This window comes from Terrapene carolina, unplaced genomic scaffold (genome assembly GCF_002925995.2).
Source record: "Terrapene carolina triunguis isolate 2854851 unplaced genomic scaffold, T_m_triunguis-2.0 Scaffold231, whole genome shotgun sequence".
In the NCBI taxonomy this organism is placed as follows: domain Eukaryota; kingdom Metazoa; phylum Chordata; order Testudines; family Emydidae; genus Terrapene; species Terrapene triunguis.
Window position 1 is genome coordinate 14,595,845 of NW_020664582.1, and position 24,476 is coordinate 14,620,320.

The 24,476-nt window shown below is 39.6% G+C and overlaps 1 protein-coding gene across 4 annotated transcripts in view; it reads left to right on the forward strand.

Annotated features, from left to right (window-relative positions):
• BCAS3 (BCAS3 microtubule associated cell migration factor) overlaps positions 1 to 24,476 on the forward strand; it is a 490,159-nt gene that overhangs the window by 366,426 nt on the left and 99,257 nt on the right. The gene's annotated exons all lie outside the window — the stretch shown is intronic.

A 24,476-nucleotide genomic window follows, 5' to 3' on the forward strand; every position in this document is an offset into this window, starting at 1 on the left:
CATTACAGCTAGTAAAAAAAAAAAAACCAACCAAAAAAACAAAACACCTCTACCAGTTACTACATGTCAGTGAAGTTTTTTAGTGCTTGTCTACATGGGAAAGGTATACCAGTATAAGCTAAGGTGTGACTTTAAACCAATTATACTTGTATAATCCCTCCCATGTGGAAACTGTTATTCTGATATCAGTGGGTCCTCTTCTTTTGGTTTACCTTATGTCACTTGAGAATTAAGCTAAACCACAACAGCTACTCCTATACTAGAATATAAGTGTTGCCATGGGAGTTTTTACTGATATCGTTAAACCAATATAGTTATATTATATTCCAGTATAATTATACCAGTGTAACTGGTAAAATTCTCTTGTGCAGACAGTCCCTTAAAGGGGCATTTCAGAAAACCACAGACTTGATTTTGGAACTTGTAGATACACCAGAATAAATAACAGGGTTGGGTTTTTCTCAGCATCAACATTCATAAATGATAGGTCACCAAAAGTGGGTAGGGGTAGGGGTGTGTGCGTGTAAGTGCCTGATGTACAATTTGCACGTGTTGGAGGAATTATTCAAATTCAGTTCATCAAAACATTGGTTTTGTAATGCTGGTAGAATCTGTGTCTGACACATTAGGTTCAGTTGTAGTAAAGTTAGATTGACCTGGTTGATAATTGAACTTGCATGCCCACATTTTTAGACCATTTTTGTTCATGAATCAATGTTCTTTGTGTCTTACCATTATGGAATGTATGTTGTTCAGTAGGGGCCAGTGTGTCCCTATAGAATCAATATTAAAGCATGTTGTGGTATGAATCCTGCAGATAAGCAAGCAGTGGTGATTGAGTGTTGTTTTAAAAATGACTTCATTGGTAAGCCAGGACCCGAAGCTCTGAGATGCTGAGCATCTTTGACTTCCAGTTTCTTCTGTGGATGTCATGGACATTTTGCAGTATTGGGCCCAAAATGGGCAGTGATTCTTTACCATAAACACGCAGTGCTAAAATACCAACTAGCACATTAGATAAATCAGCAATTTATAATCACAGAGTCCACATTAAACACAATACTAGGTTCCAGATGATCTGAGTTCAGAGTATTCAGAGCAGCGCTCAGCAGAAGTAATAGCGAACAACATCATTTTTTTTAAAATGTGGTAAACTGGCTTAGGGCAGGCACAGGAGTAATTTCACACGAGGAGGGAGTTTTCTCTGCGTTCTATTCAGAGCTCAGCTACGTTCACATGTACAGCATTATGGAAAATTTTGCTTAACGATTGCACTGTACTTGATTAATACAAGACTTCATTGCTCCCAGTTCATTAATCTTCACAAACGTATGTATGTACTGAACATTTTTTTTTTAAAACAACAGAAAAAAGTGCAAGTGCTGATAATTTTGAAGATAAAAAGTCAGATAAACTGTAGTTCACTTACATGACATGACTCCCAGGCCACTGGGTGAGAGAGGCTTTCTTTGCCAGTTACAATAGTTTAGGGACGAGAGGAAAGCTTTGAAAAGGGGTTGTTCTCCATGAAATGACCACAGTTCCAACTGAGAAATATCCTGGCCTGTACTGTATCAGGCAAAATAGCCCACAAGTCAAGAAGGTACTAGGGAAGTGCCAGAGACAGGAAGATTGGAGTTAATGTTTGAAGGGCTGAGAGGGAGCTAGTTATGTTTAAAAGAAATGAAAATTGAAAAGGATAAAAACTCAACATTTGGAAAACAAACGACTGTTATTTACAAGATGTCGACATAGACATAGAGCGATCTGTCAGTGCTTCTCTGGCATATGTATTGATATTAAATTAGTAATTGTGATGTGCAGATGCTGGACTTTTATTTAAACAAACAGCTGCTTGAGTGTCTAGTATCCAGTTCTTGAGAGTTCATTCAGTGAAAGCAACATTTAAAAAAAAATCCAGGTGGTTACATAAATTAGGATTTCTACATATATTAGCAAATATCTTTGTAAATAGAGAGGGCCCTGGAAAACATCCCCAATTACCTTTCTGTCACCTCTCTCATCTACCTGTGACGTATTATTTAAGGGCCTGATCCTATAAGGTACTCAGCACCTTCAACTCCCAGTGTAGTCACTGGGAGATGAGGGTTCTGAGCACCTTACAGATTCAACCCCCCGAAACTCTAGTGTGTGATTGGCCTCGGGATTCTCCCCGTGTTCAAGCCATAGTCCCAAACCCTCACTCTCCACTTTCGGTGGGGAATGGGGAGTGCTTGTGCGTACAGCACGCTCCTGTTTCTCAGTGACAACCCCTCCAGTCTAAGGGGGCTGAAATCCTTCCTTGGCCCAAATGGCTATGGTGTGAGAAGGATGGGGTGCCAGCTATGGGGAAAGTACAGGCAGCCTAAGAACTCAGTTAAGAAACACAGATATTTTAGCCGGATGTACACAGGATTCTTTCATAAAGCAGCCTCAAACGATGATCATTTACAGAACTGACTTTCTGGACCCAGGTGTTTAACAGTGAGGTATAGACTGTATAAAGAAGCTGTTTATAATGGAGTTTATCTTAGACCCACACTGTTTGCCAGCCTTATATCAGAAATGATCTGAAAGAGCATTACAATGGTGGCAGTTTAAGAAAGCAGGAGGGCGGGGGAGGAGAAAACCTAATAAAAATAGCTGAGATCATTCAACAGTTATCAAGAAACAGATACTGCAGTTTTATAACAGAGAGCACTAAAAGTATATGCACTCTTAAAAGGCAATTAAAACGTATACTCCAAAACTATAAAACATTTTCTTTTCATCTGGAACGTTGAGGGCAGATTACAACACATTAATAACGTTTTGTTTAGAGTTCAGTTTCTGATGGCTTCCAAATGCAGTCTGTGTAGATTAACCAGAAGGAGTCCAGTTCTCTTTTAAGAGAGCTTGTAAAGGAAAGCAATGTGGTAAGATTGTTATGAAAAGCTAGTGTATTTAGGAAATAGCACTTAGCAGGGTCTCTCTGAATGGCTGCCAGGTCAGGAAGCTGAAGTGCAAGGCTTGGCCCTCGTTCAGGCCCCCCAGTCCCGGTTCCTTGACCACACAGTACGTCAGGAACATGTCACAAGCAAGCCAGGGAGGTTTTGCCACGCCTACGGACCAGCTTGGCACAAACATTTTCACATAACCCAGGGCTCCAAAGGGGAGGGAGGCAGGCATTCCAGGGCCAAGGGAACATGTTACTATTTAAAATAGAAATGAATAAATAAAAAAAAAGCATGGGAATCAAACATTTGTTTAGTCCATTTGCTACATTTAGCAGTATCCATTCCACAGAGCAAAACTGGCCATTTTCACAAGAGGAGGGCTCACTGGTGCCGAATCTGAGGCAGAGAAACCACCGTCCTTTTAAGCAATGTTGTCCTATTCTTTCTGTTGTTCTTTATTGCAAGAGTTGTATATTGAGCAACATAGAAATACATGTACTACATTATTATCATGGATGTATATAGCACCTCTACAGGGCCTGGTTCTGTAGAGACCTGGAAAATAAGGTCCCTGTCCCAAGAAGCTTACAATCTATTATAGAAAGGTAATGCCATGAGTAAAGATGTCAAGCAAGGGGTGACAAAACATGAGGAGAGGAAGTAATGTTCTTTTCTTTTGTATTTTGTTTTTAAAATTCAGTCAATGTCAAGCTCTAGAGTGGTGTTGGGAAATATATGCCACTTCAAAGTATTTAAAGAAGGCAGTATTGTCTAATGGGCAGGGCATTTGACTGGGAGTCCTGGGATCTGGGTTCTATTCCTGGCTCTGCCTCTGACCTACAGTGCAACCTTATGTAAGTCATTTCTTCTTTCTGTGCCTCTGTTTCCTCCCCACACCCTTTTTCTGTCTTGCCTACTTAGTCCCTTCCTCTATACAATCTATCTTTTGCTAATTATTTGTACAGTGCCTAGCACAATGTAGCCTTGATCCTGATTTTAGCCTCTAGATGCTATTCTGATATTTTAAAGTGTGTGTGTGTGTGTGTGTGTGTGCGCGCGTGTATATATATATATATATATATATATATTCTTTAATGGCTACAATATCCCAAGAAATTCACCCCAAGTGCAAAAGGTGCTCCTTAAGTAAAATAGGTAGGCTATTGCCACATTGGCAGCATTGCGAATGTGACATGTAAATTCTTATGCATTCATCCTGCAGTACTTCATCCACATTATGTTGCCTTTTTTAAACGTTGTGATATTGGGGAGAAAAGATCATTAACTTAAGTCAGATCAGTTTAGAAAATTACTGTGCATTCTCAAGTGACCCCTCAAATAATTTGTTTCTAGACTGAATTTGTCTCCTTTACCTTTTTCCACCCCCCAAATCATTGTCCTTGTCTTTTTGAGCTCTTTGATCAAGCAAATCTATATGACTAGATTTTTTTAAAAGTACAGTGTTTTAACCAGCAGACCAATACAGCATCTAGTTGCTGGAAAGGTCTGGCATGTTAAAATCCATTAGTTGCTCAAGGAATCTTACCTAGACTCATCCTAACACTGAAAAGGTTCAAAAATGAATGTTGTGGACTTGCCCTTAGAAGAAAATATTGAGCTGTAATATTTTCTAGTAACAATTAAAATTATTTTAAATAAAAACTCAGTGTTGATGGGTTCTGTCAACTTCTGTTTCCTTTTTTCTGTCCATTTGAGAATCATTCCTGTGCGATGGCTGTTTGGTTTCTTATGGAAGTTACCCTGACAAATCACCTTTGAACCTGTTCTGTTGTGGAAAGGTGGCTGCATTCATATTCTGTACAAATTTTTGTTAATGGCCCAATATTAAACTTTTGGATTTTTCCAGGGCGACCTACCAAACATTCAAAAAAAGCTTTTCCCTCACTGGGCCACAGCTTGGGGAATCCTAGAGTCCTTATTTCTGTAGTAATACTGCAAAACTGTTCATCCTCTTCTGAAACTGACGCAAATACTGCCAACTCTAGGTATCCCTGAAGCTGATGACCGTAGTATCCCAATGCTCAAGTGTGTTGCCTGCAAAATGGGAGTGCTAGCACTGCTTTCAAAGACAAATATCATATTGCCAAGAATTTAATAATTGCACTATAGCACATTAAGCACATGAAGGCCCTGATTCAGCAAGGTACGTAAGCATGTGTATAATGTTAGACGTGAGGAGTCCCAAAAGAACATTACTTCCTCTTCCGCATGCTTTGATGAATCAAGCCCTAACCAGTTTAGATTACTTAACTTAATAACACATTGGCATAGTTGGGATTTTTTCACTTTAGTCTGATTCATTTTTCATTACTACATCATATCTTGAAAATGTCAGCATTAATGTACTTCAGATCATATATAGTTCTTCAGTGTGTATATTGTCCATGACTCCTCTGACCCCTCCATGTTATGGCTAAATGCATTTATGGTGTGAAAGTAGTATTATGTACCACAGCAGGCTTTTATTTTTCTAAAATGTTTTTTTCATGATGCATTGTTATATGTTGATCATTAAAGGCAAATTTTTGCTTCCAAACTTTCATAGTATGAATCCTCCTTTTGTCATAGTGACCTGGGCTGGATTCTACGCTGTTAGTCATCTGATGGCTGTTTGGCCTTATAAGAAATAAGCTGGTGGACCCCATCCAGTTTCACATCACCAAAATCTCCTTCATTGTTAATCCCATGGGCCCCTTACTGATACCCTTACAAAGATAACAGGCACGGAGATGGACCTACTTTCTCATACTTACCTCTGACCCGGAGGATCCACTTGTATCTGCCTGTCACAGGCACTAAATCCACTTTTTAAAAATACATTTAAAGAGAGAAGACAAGGGCTAAAATGAATGGTTACATTAATATTTAGTACATTAATAACTCTTGCCTTTCTTGGAAGAGGTGGGTAATATATTACTAAAATGTAATGCATTGATAACACCTGCGTTTGGTGGAATACGTTGCTTGTCATAACTCAGAACTGAATAATTGTGTACAAAATTGAACGTGTGTGAGGGTGCTTAACTTGTTATTGGTTTCAGACAATAACTCATTAAGCCATCCTAATGCTTTGTACATGCAGCAGAAGACTATCTAAATGTTAACACTTAGGTTCTCATCTCTGTGCATGAGGATTTGCACACATAATTCCCTGAGATGAGACTATACCTCTTGATTTTTATTTGTAAATCTATGCTAAACTGGCAGATGTTGGGGACTAGCTTTTAGCTCAAGACATTTTTCATTTAGTTTCTGATTAAAAGATGTTTTGTTCTTAACCCAGCAAGACTAATTATTGAGTGCAAAAATCTTCAGCCCTGTCTCACAAACATCTCGCTTTAAGGCTAGCAGCAGATACCTTGAGATCTAAAAAATTACAATTGCTGAATGATTCTGAATATTTCTAAATCTGCATTAGAATGGTACTTCTGTTTTTCATTACTAAGGGTAGTGGAGGGGAGTAGAAAGTTCACAGGAAAACTAATCCGTGTTACCTTCTTGAGGAGATAGGTATTCTAGTCCTGCTAGGCTCAGCCAACTGCCTTTGTCACACAGTTATGGTCATTGTTTCAGGTATGAGTTTTCTTCTCCCTTATTAGAGATCAGCTATACTTTCAATATCTCTTGCCGCTAGCGCCCGTCTATAGGAATGGAAGGAGCTGCATGATGCGTGATCTGTTTAAACACTAGAGAAAATGGAATAGCTTTGCTCAACCATGCCCTTTCTTATGTTTCAAGCTATTGTAGTTTCCAAGGTGACAACTGACCTGTGTACTTGAAAACTTGTAACTAAACAATCCCAATTTTCCAGCATTTATCATTCATGTTCTCTCCTGCTGTTCATTGTTTGCAGCTTTAGTCTCCACTCCTTTGTGGTGTGAAGGAGTCCTACACAGACAAGATACAAATGATTGATTTCTCTGCTGTTAGCATCCCCACTTCACTCCACAATTTTATGAAGCCCATTGCTTTGTGCTTATTTTTGACAGTTAATTACCCAGTGAGGTACTGTACTGCACTATCATGCATTATGTCAAAGGAAAATTTGGAGAAGGAAAACCATGGGATGTAATTTAATCAGCTGAGATATCACAATCCAGTAGCTTTATTTTTACCATCTCTCGTGCTGCCACCTTGTGAAGAGAGATCACGCCCTTGTTCCTTGGCAGACACCTTTTTGTCCCTCCTATAAGGATCATACAGGTGGTTTCCTGACTAGAGTCTTCTGTGTTTAGATTACTTGTGTTGTTTAGTTAGCAATTGGCTGTAGAATAATACTGTTACCAAGATTCCGTTAGTTCAAGTACAAGTTGCAAAATCATTACTAAGATTTCAAGGTGTGGGTGCATGGATTGCTCTTGTTTAATGCGAGATCTCTGTCGTTTTTTAAATGGACCCCAATAAGCCCTAAATATGCAAACTTCAATATAAAGGCAAAACTAAAAATTATTCATTTAAGGTCATCTGTTTTTACTGACATAGAGGTCTAGAAAAACAAGTGAGCAAGCATCATATTTCTTAAATACAAAATTTTACAGTGGGAACGTGTTATAAAACATTCTGCCAGTGTTGTTTCCCTAGGGATTTAGAGTGAGAGACATGAAGGCTGACAACTCTCTTCCTGTTGTAGGTCAGAGCTTCAAGAAACTCTGTAATCTTCCCACCAGCTTTACTCTCCCCTGGAACTCACGGTTAAAATTAGACGCTGGCTGAACTTTAGTGGTTCAATTTGAAAGCTTTCAGAGGCAAAGTAAAACAACTGCAGAAAAGACAGCTTTCTCACAGTACCACTTTGAGAAGTCACTTTGTACAGAGTAACATGGTTTTGCTAACTGATGGGTCTCTTACATAGATGTTATCATAAATCATGATTAACAAGAAAGCCCACTGTGCAGCGTGGAAATAATCTATATGTGTGCTGTGTCTTGGAAAGAGGTATCTTCCTTTAGGATATTACATTACCATTTGATTTGATTTTTCTCCTGATATTTCACCTCTTGCCCCAAAATTTGTCAGAGACTGAAGCACATGAGCAGTTTGCTGCCTTAAGAGAATGCAAAAGATCAAACAAACACAAGGAAAATAATGGACGACAGGGCTTTACAGTATGTGCCGTGAATTATTAACTGTTGAATCAAAAATTAGGTTTGAGTTGCTACAAATGGGGAAACCTGCATATACAGTAAAGCCAGCAGAAGTGTTCTGCTTAGTCTCTGTTGCAGGATGCTGCACCCTGCGCATTTATAAGTCAGCCTGGCTTGATTAACCTTTTTATTCAGGACTCAAAACAGCTTGTAAATTTTTTTTTATATCATTCCTTACTAGGTTGTTTGGGGTGTCTCGTAGCATTTGCTTTCCTTTGTCCACATCTGTTTTCCAAACTCACGTTATTTACATTTGTTTTTTAAAAAGTTGTGTTAATTTCCATCCCGCAAGTTAATTTTTATCATTCAGAATGATTTACGACATCAAATTATTTCATATTTCTGTTAAAAGGTTACTGCACGGCAGCAGAAGAGTTGCTAACCCCATCTTTGTGAGTTGTCTGCTATCACAGTGTGTTGTAAAGACTGCTCATAAACTGCCTGGTGAAGAAAAAACTATCTACATGAAGGCTAAGTCAAAGGCTATCAGTGTGTGCACATAACATGGCTGTTACCCTTCTTCTGCCTCCCTCTTTCCAGGCTATGGTTTGTTGCTCTCCCTTGTTACATTGTGTCTTAAATTAGATGGTAAGCTCTCTGGGGCAGGGAATGTGTCTCACTCTTTGTACAGCACTTCGCACAACCTGGTCCTTATCCTGTTTGGAGCTTTGCAGCTTTACCACAATATAAATATTTATAATGGCCCATCATAGTTTATTGAAACATGATCACTCTAATAAGTAACTAAGGGCTCTAGCAACCCTGATATACATGTCACCATTGCTTATTAAACTCCTCAGAATCATCTAACTGCTGCTCCTTTTGCTCCTTCCAGGTCTTTTTGTTCTATCCACCTGTTGTCTCTCAACATATGCTTAGATTGTAGGCTCTTTGGGGCAAAGGGTCTTTTCATTATGCATTTGTACAGCGCCTGGCACAACGGGGCCTTGTCCTGAGTGTGGCCTCTGCGTGCTACCCCAATGGTGGTAATAAGTAGTAATTATAAAGCCCCTGCATGAGCTACCTTGGTATTAGGGCAATGGAATTCTGATGGGTTTGCATTTAGGGTAAGAACAACACAACCACACGATATGCTGTGTGTCATTAATTTCTTATTTTCCTCATCACAATTCAGTGCGCTAACTGGATCCACAGGGAAAACAATGGTATATGTACAAGGAGTGATCTTCAGAAATGCCTCAAAAATGTAACTCACATCGAGTTTGCTAAAATGGGGTATGGAAGTACTGCATGTTGTCCCACTAGGTCAGTGGTTCCCAAACTTTAACAACCTGTGAACCCCTTTCACTAAAATGTCAAGTCTCGCGAACCTCCTCCTAAAAATGAATATTTCCAGGGATTTTCTCCTTTACCTGACTATAAATTATAAAAGCAGTGACTTGGAAATATAAAATTTGTTTTTATGACATGCTTATTACACACTATTTATTATTTATTATTATTTATAATTACAGTATTTTTATTACATTAAGAAAACGGCAACACTCTTCCAGATCTCACTTTCGTAGCTTGTATCACTTTGAATAAGCCTGTTATAAGACAAGGCTCCTATGTTTCATCAAGAAGTATCAGATGAAACAGCATGAAGGTATTTAAGAAGCCAATTCAAAGAGTTCCTCCTACACACGCATTCAGGTCTTGAGCAGTCCAGGCAAACAACGCACGTTACAACAAAGCTTAAACTTGTTCTTCATAGTAATTTTTAAAACAATACTAGCTGCCTATTTAATTTTTAAAACAGCAAAAAATATCCACCTCCCTTTCCATTTCTTATAAGGGGTCTTGAAGTTTAAATCTCCTCAGTGTGATAGATAGGCTTGCTTTGATCTGTTTAGCTCTTGGAAGTCCAGGGGCTCCGTGCTGCTGGCCCCGTGCTGCCCAGGATCCCTAGGGACAGGTCTGTCCGCCATTAGGGAATTTTTTCCTGAGAACCCCCTGTAACATTTCGTGAACCCCCAAGGGTTCATGAACCCCAGTTTGGGTACCACTGCACTAGGTTATATGGGGATCTCAAAGTAAAAGAGAAGCATAGTCTATTTTAGGAAAGGAAACCAGAAATACCCATGTTCTAATGCCAGCTTTGCCAGTGACTTCCTTTGTAGTCTTGGGAAAGCCACACAGGTCTCTCTGGGCCACATTCCTCGCTAGATAATGAATGTAGCAAATGGTGTTACGCCAGGAATGATTGTGCACAGAATAGAGATTTACACCTGTGTGTCCGAGTTACCCAGTGTGTAAAATGAGGATTACACCTACCTCACAAGGCTATCCTGAGGATTATTTTCAACGGAAGCCATTAAAAACATAGGCCCTGACTTTCTGTTGTCCTGCACTCTATGTAGTCATATTAGAACTGTATCATTTTCTACACACTTTGCACTGGTGTAGCTAACTACATAAGGTGGAGGGCAATAGAGAGTCTGGCCCGAAAACATTTGCTATCCATTACTACACAATCACCACAGACCCCTTACTAAGTACAGGGAAAGCTGTGATCACCTTAAGTACCAATGTGTGATAATCATAGGCAAATGCTAGCCTTTTAATGCCCAACATATGAAAATTAAAATGTAAAGCATACAGATGTTAACTATTGCCAGTATTTACATTCCTAATATGCCTCAGTTATTAAATAGAATTAAAATAATAGTTAGGTTTCAAGCACGTGATCCTTTCACAGCAAATGTTTTTCTCTTATGCTTTATTCAGGTTATTCTTAACAGGAAAGCACTTTAACAAAATGATATGTTGTCACATGGTGGAAAGGAATTAGCTTTGCAGTATCATAGGCCATATATCTGTTTGCATTGTCTTTTTCTGTGCCCTAACGTGGGGACTGATGCTTCAGACTCTGGTACTTGGTTAGGTTTTTGTAAACCTTTTGGTACAGGTTTGAGTGTGACTGGAGGTATTTTTCCTTCTGTGTGCTTATCAAACTGTTTCTCTGACACCCTTTTTTTCTTTTTTTGGGAGATATCCTATCTCCTAAAACTGGAAGGGACCTTGAAAGGTCATTGAATCCAGCCCCCTGCCTTCACTAGCAGGACCAATTACTGATTTTTGCCCCAGATCCCTAAGTGGTCCCCTCAAGGATTGAACTCATAACGCTGGGTTTAGCAGGCCAATGCTCAACCACTGAGCTATCCCTCCCCCCGTGGTTAGAGTGGAGACCTGAGTAATAACTGCCCTCTCTGAGTCAGCTTCTCTGATCCCGTCCCCACAGCATTGCCCCCCCCCCCCATCTCCCACATGTTCTTATGTGGCCCTGTGGGCCACAGCAGGATTAATTCAACCAATAAACACAACTTTATTTTATAATTTTATAGCATGATCAGCTATCAAATGCTCTGTATTAAAATAACATTTCCTAGTCTGATTTAAGACAAAGTTTTGTTAGGCACAGTGGGACTTTTATCCCTAGAGGAGTTCAACTAACTGAGTATAATATTAGTTAATATATTTTACTGAGGTGAAGAAAATACTTTTCTATACAGCATAAGCTACCATTGGCCATGGTATTCATTTTGCAGTAATAGCTGGGTGGGTTTATATATAGTTTCTTAGCTAGCAAAAGAATTTCAGACTGATTCATTCTGTTTCTCACCATTTTTACATCAGGTTGGAAATCATTTATTAGAAGGACCCTGTTACAGTTATATAGGGGGAGAGTGTCACATCGCCATATTTTTAAGTACAGAGAGTAACCATTGACATTGCTTTCCAGAACTAGGTCCCGAATTTTTAAAGCAAATGGACAGATATCTGGTTTATATTTGCAGATATCTGCATCCGCGGATGCGGTTGTATTTTTACCATCTTTGCAGATCGCAGATCAGATGCAGATCCAAATTTTTGTATCCGCGCAGGGCTCTACAGTTAGGTAGGGTGCTGCTGCGGGTGCCGATGTGGATACATATAAACGGTGGAGTGCGGGTCTGATACAAGTTAATTATCGCGGATGTGGATCCAAATTTTTGTATTCACAAAGGACTCTACGAATTTCCTCTCACACAACTTTTTCACTGGTGTAACTCCATTTACTTAATGGAGTTCCTGCAGATTTACGCATGGTATAATGGCCTAATCCGGTGCCAATGGAAGAACTGCTATAGAGCTCAGTGGGCAATGCAATGGGCTCTACATGAGAGGAAAATCAGGCTCTGGGTTTTAGATTTTGAACTGAATACCCTCATAAGAAAGCATGGTGCTTTTGAGAAAATTTAGTCCAAATATCAGGAAAATAATTCTGATCAGTGAGTTCTATTAGACTGTGGAATAGTCCTCCAAGGGACAGAGGCCCCATCATAAGACATTTAAGACCGAACAAAGTGCTATGGTAGTCCAATAGGGCTTTTCAGTCTGATTTTGATCAGATGCTTGTGTGTGGGATCACATACATAGAGCTGAATTTACGACCAAGTTTAGGGTTAGAAAGGAATATCCCTCAAGGGATATTACGTGGGATTTAAGCATTTTTTCTCCCTTCCTCTTGAGCATCAGTTAGGAGTAGGTGGACATATCCCAAGATGGATCACCTGTGATGGCACTGGTGAATGTAAATGCAAAAATCTTGCATGTCATGGCTGTGTGTATAGCCATTCCAAAACCTTTGAAGTGACTTGATTGTTATAAGAAACATGACTCACAGTGGCGTTGTTCCTTCGGTGTTCCTGGTGCTGACCATCCTTTATGCTATGTTAGAAACTCATGTGTTTTGATCTAGTGTCATCCAAATGTATTTAGTCTGTATTTTGTTCCGCTTTGTAAACACGTTTTTTCCATCGCTGCAAATGTCTTCCCATTTATTTGTTTCCATTTGTAAATTGAACAAAAGGCTTTAATAAACAACGTCCTCGGGCAGCCTCTCCTCTGCAGCTAATGAAGAAACATGAATCCTAAACCGAGTGGCCTGTAAACTGTTGAAAATTCAGAGGGAAAATTTCCTCCATTTTGTTCAACCCAGCTATTTAGAAGTTCAAAGCACTTCTTGCCCTGAATAAACCACGCAGTCAAATTGTAAATAGAGGTTAGAATTACGGTTGGTATTTCAGAGCCTTCTACGGGTGGCATCTGTCTCATCCAAAACATGGCATCGTTTGAGACACTGGAAGTTTGGTGTAATAGGTTGTAAGCCAGTTTGTGGCCTGATTTAGTAGTCAGAAGATGCACTTTACTAGCTAAGCAAAACATTTGAGTTTTATACATTAGCTTTCTGATTCGAAGTGCTAAGCCAGTATTGGAGAAGGATCGACGCCATCGGGCGGTTTCTGGCCATGCAGGTACAAGCACACAAATAACTCTTATCTGCGGATGAGAGGGCCTGACAGCCAAGTCCAGGAGACTTTAACAGCAACCTGCAAAGGCTTTGCTGAAAATTAAAAACTTTGTTTGTAGGATCCCCAAAGTCTACAGCTGTTGCATTGCATTTTAGTAGAAACAGAGGCAATCGTTACCTCCTTCCGATCTGGAGGAATTGGAACTGCAGACTTACTGGTCCCTTGTCAGAGTAAGGGCTATCAATTCACAAGCATCATGAACCTCGTTTAAATCACGTTTAATTTACAGGATCTTGTTCATATAGCATATATGTATATGCATAACAGGTATATATGTAATGAACGCACATTTACTTGCAGGAAGGAATTAAATCTACTGTGTACAGCAAAAATACTGCAAAAGGAGAAAATACAATGGCTCTTCGGTACAATTCATATTGTAGCCAGGAGGGTCTTCCTGAATAATATATAACGTATTCCTATGAATGGACAAGGAATGCATGTTTAAAATAAACCTCAAGCACGTCTGAAAAGAAGTTAGGGCTGCTATGCTAATTCACTCTGTGGTCAAGCCTTTTAGAAAGACTTTTGTGGATCAAAGAAATACAAGTAGGAACATAAGAAAGGCAAGTCCTAGAACTCATAATTCATTGGCAGTCCACTGTGGAGAAGGGACCCTTTCACTTTGGAACAAGGTCTGAGATAACCCAGCTCATTTTACACAGCTTTTCTTGTTACTTCCAGTTACACTGAGAATGAGCTTTGAGAGTTGAATCCAGTTGTAAGCCAGAAGATCATCTGTTGGCCTTCTGTTCTGTGGAAGTTTGGGATGTATCTCATTTAGGGAGTGTCATGTATTATGAAAATGACTATCAGACTACTTGGGGGAGTACAGAGCCCTGACATTCCATGACAGCATGTAGATGTACAGGAACAGTTTGATATTATTAAGGCAGCAGTGGTGCCTAGTGGATAGAGCCCTGGAGTGGGACTTCGGAGACCTGGGTTCTATTCCCGACTTGGTTGCTGGGTGACCTTAGGCAAGTCACTTTCCCTCCCTGTGTCTCTGGTTCCCCATCTGGAAAATGGGGGTCATGAGTCTGAACTCCTTTGCAAAGTGTTGTATGAGAGTTAGGTATTAGGACATGGCAGAATGTCAAAAATGTTCCCCATTGTATTACCAGCTACAATTATTATTCTGTCTAGCACAGAAACATCCCAACCTGTAATGAGGAAAAAGGAAAAAAAATACTCGTAAGTTTGAAGGGCAAGAGAACGTTGTTTGTTAATCACCATTGTGACATTAGCTCATGTAACTTCTCAACCGTCTCCCAGTGAGGACTGGTCTTGGCTACTCCGGTTCCCCTGGATTCTTGCTCAGAGGACTACTTTTCACTATAGTCTATCTCAGTGGTTCTCAACCAGAGACTTGCACTTGCAGCCCAATCAGCACAGAGCTGCGGCCCATGTGACATCCTAAGGATGTATTGGATGTGGCTCACAATGGTAAATAGGTTGAGAACCACTGAACTATCTTCTCATTAGCAGCTGACATTGCATGCCATGTAACTTGTCGTTAGCAGTGTCAGTCCGTGGAGCAGCAGCATCTTCCAGATGCAAAACGCCTTGTTTACCTTGAAGAATGCCAAGAATTCGATATTTTGTGGATGTAGTGTTGGCTGGATAACAGTAGTCAGCTGCATTGAAAGTGGGTCCAGAGTGAACTCTAAAGGAAGGAAAGCGTAAGGTCTTAAATCAGGCCAGGCTTGAGAAAACATAAGGTGATCTTTTGATGCTTTTAATGCTTTATCACATAGTCTTCCACTGTTACAGTAAGGGACCTTTTCCGGTTTGTTTGGGGATTTTATTTTTGTGTAACAGTACCCGGTGCTGTTTGGCTCTCAGTCACCGTTCATAACAGAAGCTGTGAGAAGAAGCAGTTGATTCTAGAGTGGAGATGGCTGATCCTTCTCTCTTTTGATCATTGCTGGCTGGAGCTACTTCTTCTTTCAGCATATGTTTAGATATTTCCTGCTTGGCACTGTTATGCAGTAAGGCTTCATTGCTGTTGGTAAATCTTGGATCAGGTAAAGAAGCGCAGATGTAATGGGAGGGACTCTTCACTACACTGCTGTTAAATTTGGTACATAAAACATCCGTCCACTTGACAGCAACAGTTAATGCTGTCCTTTCTAAAATCTTTCCTTGAGGTTTTAAATTGATTCTCAGAAGATAGCAGTGGGGGTTTCGCTGACAGATCACCAGCTGGTTTTCAAAACCCTAACCCTCTATTGCAAAGGCGTTTTAAAATAGCTGCTTCTCGTACCTGTAGTCGACGTGTATGGCTTTTGACTGCTCCCAGTGGTCTTTTCAGCTTTCATATTCTATTTCATGTGCCCATCCTAGAGGTAGTATTTTTTTTTCCCCCGCCTCTAGCTTTTTTGCAATTTTACAGGCTTTTGCTGTGTGAGAAAATTTGGTAGAAATTGTTGGCATCTTCTGATACTGTCATGAAAATTCCTATGCACAAAGGTTCAAACAGTGTGCCATATATGGTGGTGTGAGGGCTTTGGCCTTGGCCTTCTAACACAACGTTTATGCTATTGGCTGCATTGTTAATGCTAAAAAAAAACCATGGAAAGTTTGTGATGGATAGGACATTGCATTGACTTGAGGTTTAAATTTTGATATTGTATTGGCTGTTGTGTGTAAACTTTGGTAAACCAAACATAAAAAGTGTAGCTAGTCTCTGGAAGTCACAGGCTTTTCAGAGTGACACTGGGCAAATTCTGACATTTGCACTGTCAAGTATTTGTCCACATATCAGTTGTTTTGTACATATGTTTACACTCACTCTGCTTTGTTTTACTGAGTTGGATAGAGTGTTTATTATGTGGGTTGCAAAATATGTTCCTAAGAGTATACTAAACCATGGTGCCACAATGGCTAGGGGTTGTTCGAACCTCCTGTTATGCAACAAAGAGTATGGCAGGTAACCACAAGCCATGGAGTTGGCTATCTTTTAGGGAGACTGAATGATTGTGGTAGTGCAGTACTTTGCTTTCCGCTCAATGGTCTCCCTCAAAGTTAACTGTTTGCTTGGTTTGGCTGGTCGATGCTGGCAGAAACACTTCATCTTAGTGAGAGATTAGGCTCTTTTTTCTCCACAGCCTCCCCTCTGAAACTACCACTTCCTCGTTACAGCAACTTCACAGTGTCAAGATGGTTACTAGGTTTGTCGTGACTCGTTCTTTTTGGCAGATTATTTTTTGTTTGGACCAGCAGGTAAAGGTGAATGTTCCAGTATAACAGCAATGTACAATATTCCTTTTCACCACACCCTTCTAGATTTGACAGGGGCTCTCTCTGCCTCTAGCACATTAGTCGGAGTTATGTGAACTTCTCCAGACACTTACTTTACTTGGGGTGTGTTTGTGTTGGGTTTTTGCTCTCCCGGAAGATGCAGCACCTATTTTTCTTGTTTTCAGACATCTCTGACAACAAGATGTCTCTGTTTCAGTTGGCTTTGTGTGTTCAGGAGCTGCCTCAGTCGCTTGTGGACAGCTATAACTGTAGCTCATTTATCAGCTATTTTAACCAATGGAGATTAAGGAATGACTGATGTCTTTTTAAAAAGCATTTCTAGCACCTGGGGCCAGTCCTCCAAGAGGCAGAGCACTTTTTGGAGATTTTTATGCTCTAATAAATTTGTTAGTCTCTAAGGTGCCACAAGTACTCCTGTTCTTTTTGTGGATACAGACTAACACGGCTGCTACTTTGGAGATTATGTTTGAGATAAATAACATGTATAAAAATGTTTTGTATAATGCAGTAAAATAGCTATTGTAGTTAGTGCTCTCAAGTTTAGGTTCAGTGTAAATCATCTTATCACACGAGGAGGCGTCATTCTAAAAAAATATGAGATTTCTAATTATTAGACATGGAAACGTGTTTGCATTCTGGCTTTTATATTACTATTATTTATTATGTGTCTTGTGATAGCGCCTACAAGCCCCAGTCATGGGCCAGGATCCCATTGTGCTTTGTGCTGTACAGACACAGAACAAAAAGACAGTTCCTTCCCCAGAGCTTTGTGGCTTAGTAAATTGTTGATGACGTAGTAAATATAGGCACAGCTAATGGAGTTTTTTTAATATTTTAATTTGTTTTAAAGGTATCACATAACTACAAAAAGAAAATATACATTGTGTAGAATTGCATCGTTTTCCTAGTTTTTTTAATATGCAAAAATAAAACAAGTGTGAAATTTAAGTTTAAACTTATTATGGGGTTGAGTGTTTAGTTGGGATTTTAGGGCAGAGATTTTTTCTTAGCTCTAAAGCATATTACTCCTATGGTTGTATAAAGTATAGACATTACTCTAACAACAGGTACAATTTCAATATATGATCTTTGCGTAAATAATGTATATCTAGTTATCTTGGATGAAGTGCAAATTAGGATCACGCTTCTGAGAGAGAGTGATTTACATAGCGGTGTCAGTTAAGTGTGGAGTTACTGATAAGCCTTGTTTACTGCCAGATTGGTTTGTTGTAAACTGGAGAGCATGAGAACTTAAAGATTTCAAAGCTGATTCCCTATTTTGTGCACTTTGTAACACACATCATGAAATGAAGAAGAAACACAAAGTGCCTTCTGTCATCTCCTTCAGGTCTGCTGATCTCAAATTCCTATTTCAGATTCTTCTTCGCAGAGAAGATATTAATGAAGCAGCATTCTAGATACAGCTGTGAAATATTGAACATTTTTATAAACAACTCTACCGGCACACTGACCTTTTTGGAGAAAAGGGAGCTGCAAAGGGCCTTGAATCTGCCCTCTCATCATGGCTGATTCTTTCTGCCACCCCTGTACTTAGTAACCCTGCCAAGGAGAGTGACCAGACAGCAAGTGTGAAAAATCGGGACAGGGAGTGGGGGATAATAGGAGCCTATATAAGAAAAAGACCCAAAAATCAGGACTGTCCCTATAAAATCGGGATATCTGGTCACCCCACTGCCAAGTGAGCGGAACTCGTATAGCATCCCAATAAATCACCATGACCCAGATCAACCCCTCCTATGGAGAAAAACATAGGGTTCTTTAAGGGAAGCCTAGCAGATCCCAAGGCTCCGTCTATACAGAGACCCTGTGCCTCCGCCCTGGCTTCAGCTGCCCCAAACCACTGGCAGATAGGGACTCTGTAGGAAAGACAATACATGCCCACCTCTACTATCTTTTTGGACTAACTGCCACAGGGCCAAAAGGGAGGTTGATTTGTCCGTCATTCCACCCCAGCCAGTACTCTTCCCTCCAGCCTACTCAGTCTCCATGTCCTCCCCTAGCACAGATTTCAGAGCAGACAGACAGGCCTGCACAAGATCTGGAGGCAGGGACTGGAGAGGCAGCTGAGCCACCCGTCTTTACCCAGAGGGTCCCTTTCATACCTGGATCTAGGTAGTGTAATCTTTTCCCATGATGCCCCCATACCACTGGATACATGTGTACATGTGTATATATGTGGCAGCAGGGCACCAGCTGACAGCTGTGACATTAGTCAGTCTCTCTCTCTCTCTCTCACTGTATCCGCTATACATCACTACTGATCTGCCTTGGTTTGTTTATCTGCCTGGTTTTGAGCAGCTATCCTGACACCAGCAGTGACTAGATTTATTCTCAAACAGAATCCAAATTATTAGGACCTACCAGAATGTTACACCTCAAATATCACTGGCAACTGTTGTTAGGAAAGGAAACAACACTTCTAAACTGTCCCTCGTGTAAGACTGGATCTTAGCTGACGTTTATAAAGCCTCTCTCGAATTTCTCAGCTCAATCTTGGGTAATTTTGTAATGCAGCAATATCCAAACTGCTGTTGCATTATGAAACTGAAAGTACAGGAAACATTTGTGACACTTGAATTATTTCCTGTGTTTAGCTTGTCTAGTACCAATCTTTTTTTTTTTTCCCCAAAGCATCAGCACATGCCAAATTATGGCCACTCCCCAGATTAAACAAAAGATATTATTAAAAATAAAGGATTATACTTTGCCCTAACATTATTTCCCATATGGACAATCATTACTGGTTTGCAAGAGCCACTATACCATGGTATGCAAAAATCCTATGCTGTGTCTTTGCAGACCGTATTTATCCATGTGTCAGCACAGGCGTATGTTCCTCATATTGCTACTTTAAAGAAATAAGAGGGGGGAAATGTCTGTACGTAGGCAGGTGGAATACAGGAAGAATCTTTGGGGGTAGGAATGGCGTGAGCCTGTCTTATCAGCTTTACCAGGAGCCTGGAACACTGTACCTCTTTGGGAAGCGATTTCGGTCTCACTGAGCATAGTGGCAGGACAGGGGCAAGGGATAAGTTAGTTTGCTCAAAATAAAATACAGCATACTAGATAGTAATGCATCTTCACGCAAAGAGTTTGGATGGGTTGCAATATATTTAATGAATTTAAACTAGCACCTCCGTATTTGTGGTCCCAACAGTTTAGGATGGATGCTGCTGGGTGATTCAGTGTCAGTTCAAACAGCGAAAAATTATTTATACAGGGCTAATTATGGCTCTTCAGAGTCCAACAGTATTGGGCTGAAGGCACACAGTCCAAGCAGTGATGGCTGAAGAGTGTAATATCCACCTCTAGGGAAAGCACAGGGAGGGACTCTTCGTGCTACACCTGTTCCACACGTGTACCCACTCCAGAGAAATCAAGAACAGCTAGTGCTACTGTCAGTGCTAGTCTGGCTGCCTTCTTCTCCCCAGCCCTGGGAGATATATTATGGCTGAATTCCAGGTAAGGATGCTAGAGAGGGAAAGGGTTCAGGCATCTGCTCGTGTGCAGGGAAGACCTACTATTAAGCCATTGGTGTATTATAGAGGGCCAAATTTGGTCCCAGCACATACATGCAATTCCGACTGAAATCAGTGGGAGTGTTCACATATCTAAGAGCAGAACTGGGGACGACAGCTCACTGACATTGTCAAACCTCTAATACAGCGTGTTCTGAAGGCTACAATATTAACAGTGATTGGAGGGCTAAGTTCAGTGCCAGCCTTTACTTTCAATGCCTTCTATAAGGTACATTATGCATATTGTCCCTTGAGGAAGAGGAATTTTATATGCTGATTTAAGCTTCAATCCAGCAAACACTTACACACACGCTTAACTTTGAGCCACTGGGTAGTCCCCATTGATTTCAGTGAGACTAGGTATATGAATAAGTGTTTGCAGGATTGGGGCTTAAACTTTATTCTGTCCAATTTTAGTCTATTTGAACTTCTTTTAAGTTGATATATGAATCTCCTTGTATCAAGCTCATGTTAGAAATGTCTTTAAATTTCTGAAATTACTAGAGGACTATCATACAGTTTCAATTGCAAAGAAGCACTAAAGTAACTTGTCCTTTTCCTAAAAAATGGCGTATTTGAAACCCAATAAAATAGCATATTTCTGCCCTTTGACATGAGGTTAATACTTCCTTGGAGCCATGTTTGGAGACGTATTCTTTGTACTTTTGTGTAACATTCCACCAGTGCAAGGCTAACATTCTTTTCCTGTTGGTAATAGGCTGTCTGGTGTCTGTAATTCAGTTATTTAGCTTTAAAATTAACTGTATATATTTGTAAGTTTCTAATTAAGATGTGTTTTTACTCTGCACATTTCAGAGCTTATTTAGATGAGCATCAAACACTACACTGTTTGGGTCTTTGCTTTGTGCCTATTAGCTTCTCTTTCTCTGCTTATAAATTTCTGATGACAGACATAAACATTTACCTCCATAGGCATTACTTAACTCTGAGATCACTTTGTTCTATAAATACAAACAAATAAAGACCACTTTAATGGGAGCATTGTATCCCAGCAGTGAAATGGTTAAAAGTTTTAGCACGCAGACTGGCCAGCAGGAGTTGGCAGTGTAGAGTAAGGGGGACGCCAGCCTGTCTCTAAACTTTTTGGCCCTCCCCAAGTGCAGAGATGAAGGAAGAGCCCTCTATAAATCACTGGAGATTAGAGATCCTGTTCTTGCCGGCTCTGCAGGGTTGCACTGCTTAATGTCAAAGCCTCACGTATTACTTTAACAGCACTCCTTTTCTTTATTAAATCCACTTTGAAATAAAAAAAATGATGATCTTTCCAGTAAGGGGGAGAAGGCCTAAAAGGATTTAGAATGTATCTGTTATGTTACATTACTGAGACTAATAACTGTACAGGGAGTAGGTAACATTTTTGCACCATTTCTGAAACTAAAATGAATAGATGTGAAGGTTTCTTCCTTCAAAATATTCATTGCTTTTGACTTTGCCTGGTGTTCCCAGGATTCCTAGCAGAGACTGACAAGAGTCTGAACACTCACTGGTGTTGGCTTTAAGGTTTGCAAAATTAAGTTTGCCGCTTCATTTTGCATATTTTTCAACATCTGGTTTTAGATTTTAAAAAGGTTTGGTATAACTGAATTTATTCAGTCTGATCTTTATTCTGTCTTTATCTCCTTCATCTGACTAGAATGAAGACATATTTTAAACAGCTGTATCTGTGTCAAATGTCAGTGTTTGCTCTTAGTTTCATCTTGAGGGCATAAAGAGGTCTCTAACTCATTGAGTATTTATCTACCATTATGGTTGTATTTTCTTCTGGTTATTAAGAACTTACTGAGGCAACATGAAGTAAGAAAAGATACTTCAGCAAAACTGGTTTTAAAATCCACGTGGTTAGTATGATAGTTTGGATTTAAAATTTTATAGTTTTAGTTTATTGTTTATAAATTGATTATCTGGATGTCTCTATGTATCTTCTTTGATTGAGTGCATCCCCAGCCCCATACAGAAATTTTGAATTTAAAGGAATTACACATATGTATTTTTCTGCACTTAAATGTTTCAGATCCTCCAAGTCATTTAGTATCCATTAGGGCCTAAAGCTTCTTACTGTTTTCTCATTAGTAGTCAAGTCTGTTACTACAGCAAACCAATTTCTAAGAGACAGGATTCTGTTATAAACATCCTTGATGAAACTCCTAGAAATCCTAACAACAAATGTTGTCAAGTTAGGTTTTAACCACGCATTTCTTTTTTAATAGTGCCATATCATGCCCCGCAAATGTAATTTGTCTTTTAGTCTTATAACTTTAAATACAACGCTGGCACGAAGCCAATTAAGAGTAACAGATTTGTAAACTTGCGTTGACACATTATATTCAAATATGGGAGACTAAAAGGTGAAAATATTTTCAGTCTCTAAACATATTTAAAAGTAAACTGATTGTTTTAATTTTGTACATGTAGAGTCGTTCCTTTGTTTTGACTCCTGTTCAGTGTGTTTTATACCCCTTCACAGCTCATTTATGGTACAGTTTTCATGTGTATTTTGACGTTTGAAAATAGTTCACACCTATAAAATGTGGCTTTGCATTTGCCAGGGGAAATTAATATTGTTTTGCAATGTATCTCGTCCAAAAGTTGACAAGTAACAGCTTTGCTGCTGGTTTATTCTGACAAACAGCTTGAAGGTCTCACCTTCATAGGCGTCTGCCACAATGAATTGCATATATTCATTTATAACTCTTTGTGTGCTCTGTGTGTTCTTTCATGTGTTCAGGAATATTGCCCAGTTTGCAAATATGAGCTCTTAAAAGGGCTGGAAATGGAGGTGGAGTTAAGATGCTATATAAACAGGACAAATATCTGGGACTGTAGAGGTGAATATTTAACAGTACAGATTCAGTGATTAATATTTCACAAGTGAAATTTTTAGTTGAAAAAAGAAAGGAGCAGAAGGTTATTGTAAGATTGTAACCAGTGGTCCTGAAGCAGACTCTTAGCCCAGCAGTTAGTGTTTTATTAGGAGAGAACAACTCTATAAAAGGAACAGGAGATTCAATCATAATATAGTGGGGTGACATGAAGGCAGCTGACAGCATGGCTTCAAAAACCATTTAAGATCCAAGAAAAGTTGCCACAACTAATATACTGCAGCTGGTTAAATCATTTTGGAAAAAGCAGAACCTGCCATAGCCCTGCGGGTTTGTGTTCTGGAGCAGAACCATAATGTTCCACTGAAAATTCAGGTTAAGAGTTGGTTACCACACACAGAGTCAAAACTGGGAAAGATGTTTTTGTGTTCTTGTTTCTGAAAGTGGTTTGGGGGAAAGTAGGAACTAAGAACCAGATCAGTGGTTCAGGTTGGAAAGAAAGTGAATAAAATGTTAGCTATGAAGTGAGGTCATCTGTATTTATAGAGAGTGTTTGCTGTTGTAAGCAAATGTTTCCAGGAAAGGCCATTTTGAGAAATCAGAATGCCATGATTCAGAATTGTTTTAAAATACTACTAAAAAGACAACAACCTACTCTTCCTGTCCCAAAATTCCTACTAAAAATGAGTAATTATGCCACATTGAATAATTGTGGTTTTAAAAATCTCCCATTTTTTTCTCTCCAATCAATCATTAGTCAACTATGTTAGAGAAGAATATCTACTATATTGTATCATTTATTGGATAGTTCTCTTGGCTCTCTTTCCCTACCACTAAAACTGTGGTTCAAATCCCGAGAGTTACTGAGCGTTTGCATATCTAATAGAAAGAGTGAGATTTTTAGAAACAGCAAATTCTGGAATATTAAGGACTTTGGTTTGGCCAATTTCTGTCTAAAACTGAGTAACTTGTGAAGGAAATAAGATCAATACAAATAGATCTTTTTGGAGATGTGATGCAGCGGATCATGTGAGAATGTTTCATAGAAAAACAAAACAAAAAAACAGGCCAGCAGAACAGATCAGGGAGAGGAAGCTGAATCTTGTCTCATCCAGAGAGAGTGTATGATAGTCTAGAGACAATGTTTCTGTAAGTTACAAGTAATATGAAAGTGATCACCAGTGGGCAAGAAGAAGAATTCAGCATAGTTAAAATAGCAGCCAGGATGGTGCTTCTAGTTAGACAAAAAGATCAGCCAAATATAGGAGTTGCAGGTTCCCTAGTTCATGATCAAGACTGAAGATGATAATGGCTGAAAATAACCCATCACTTGCAGAAGGGAGGGTTACCATGTCTGGGATAAAAGAGAATATTC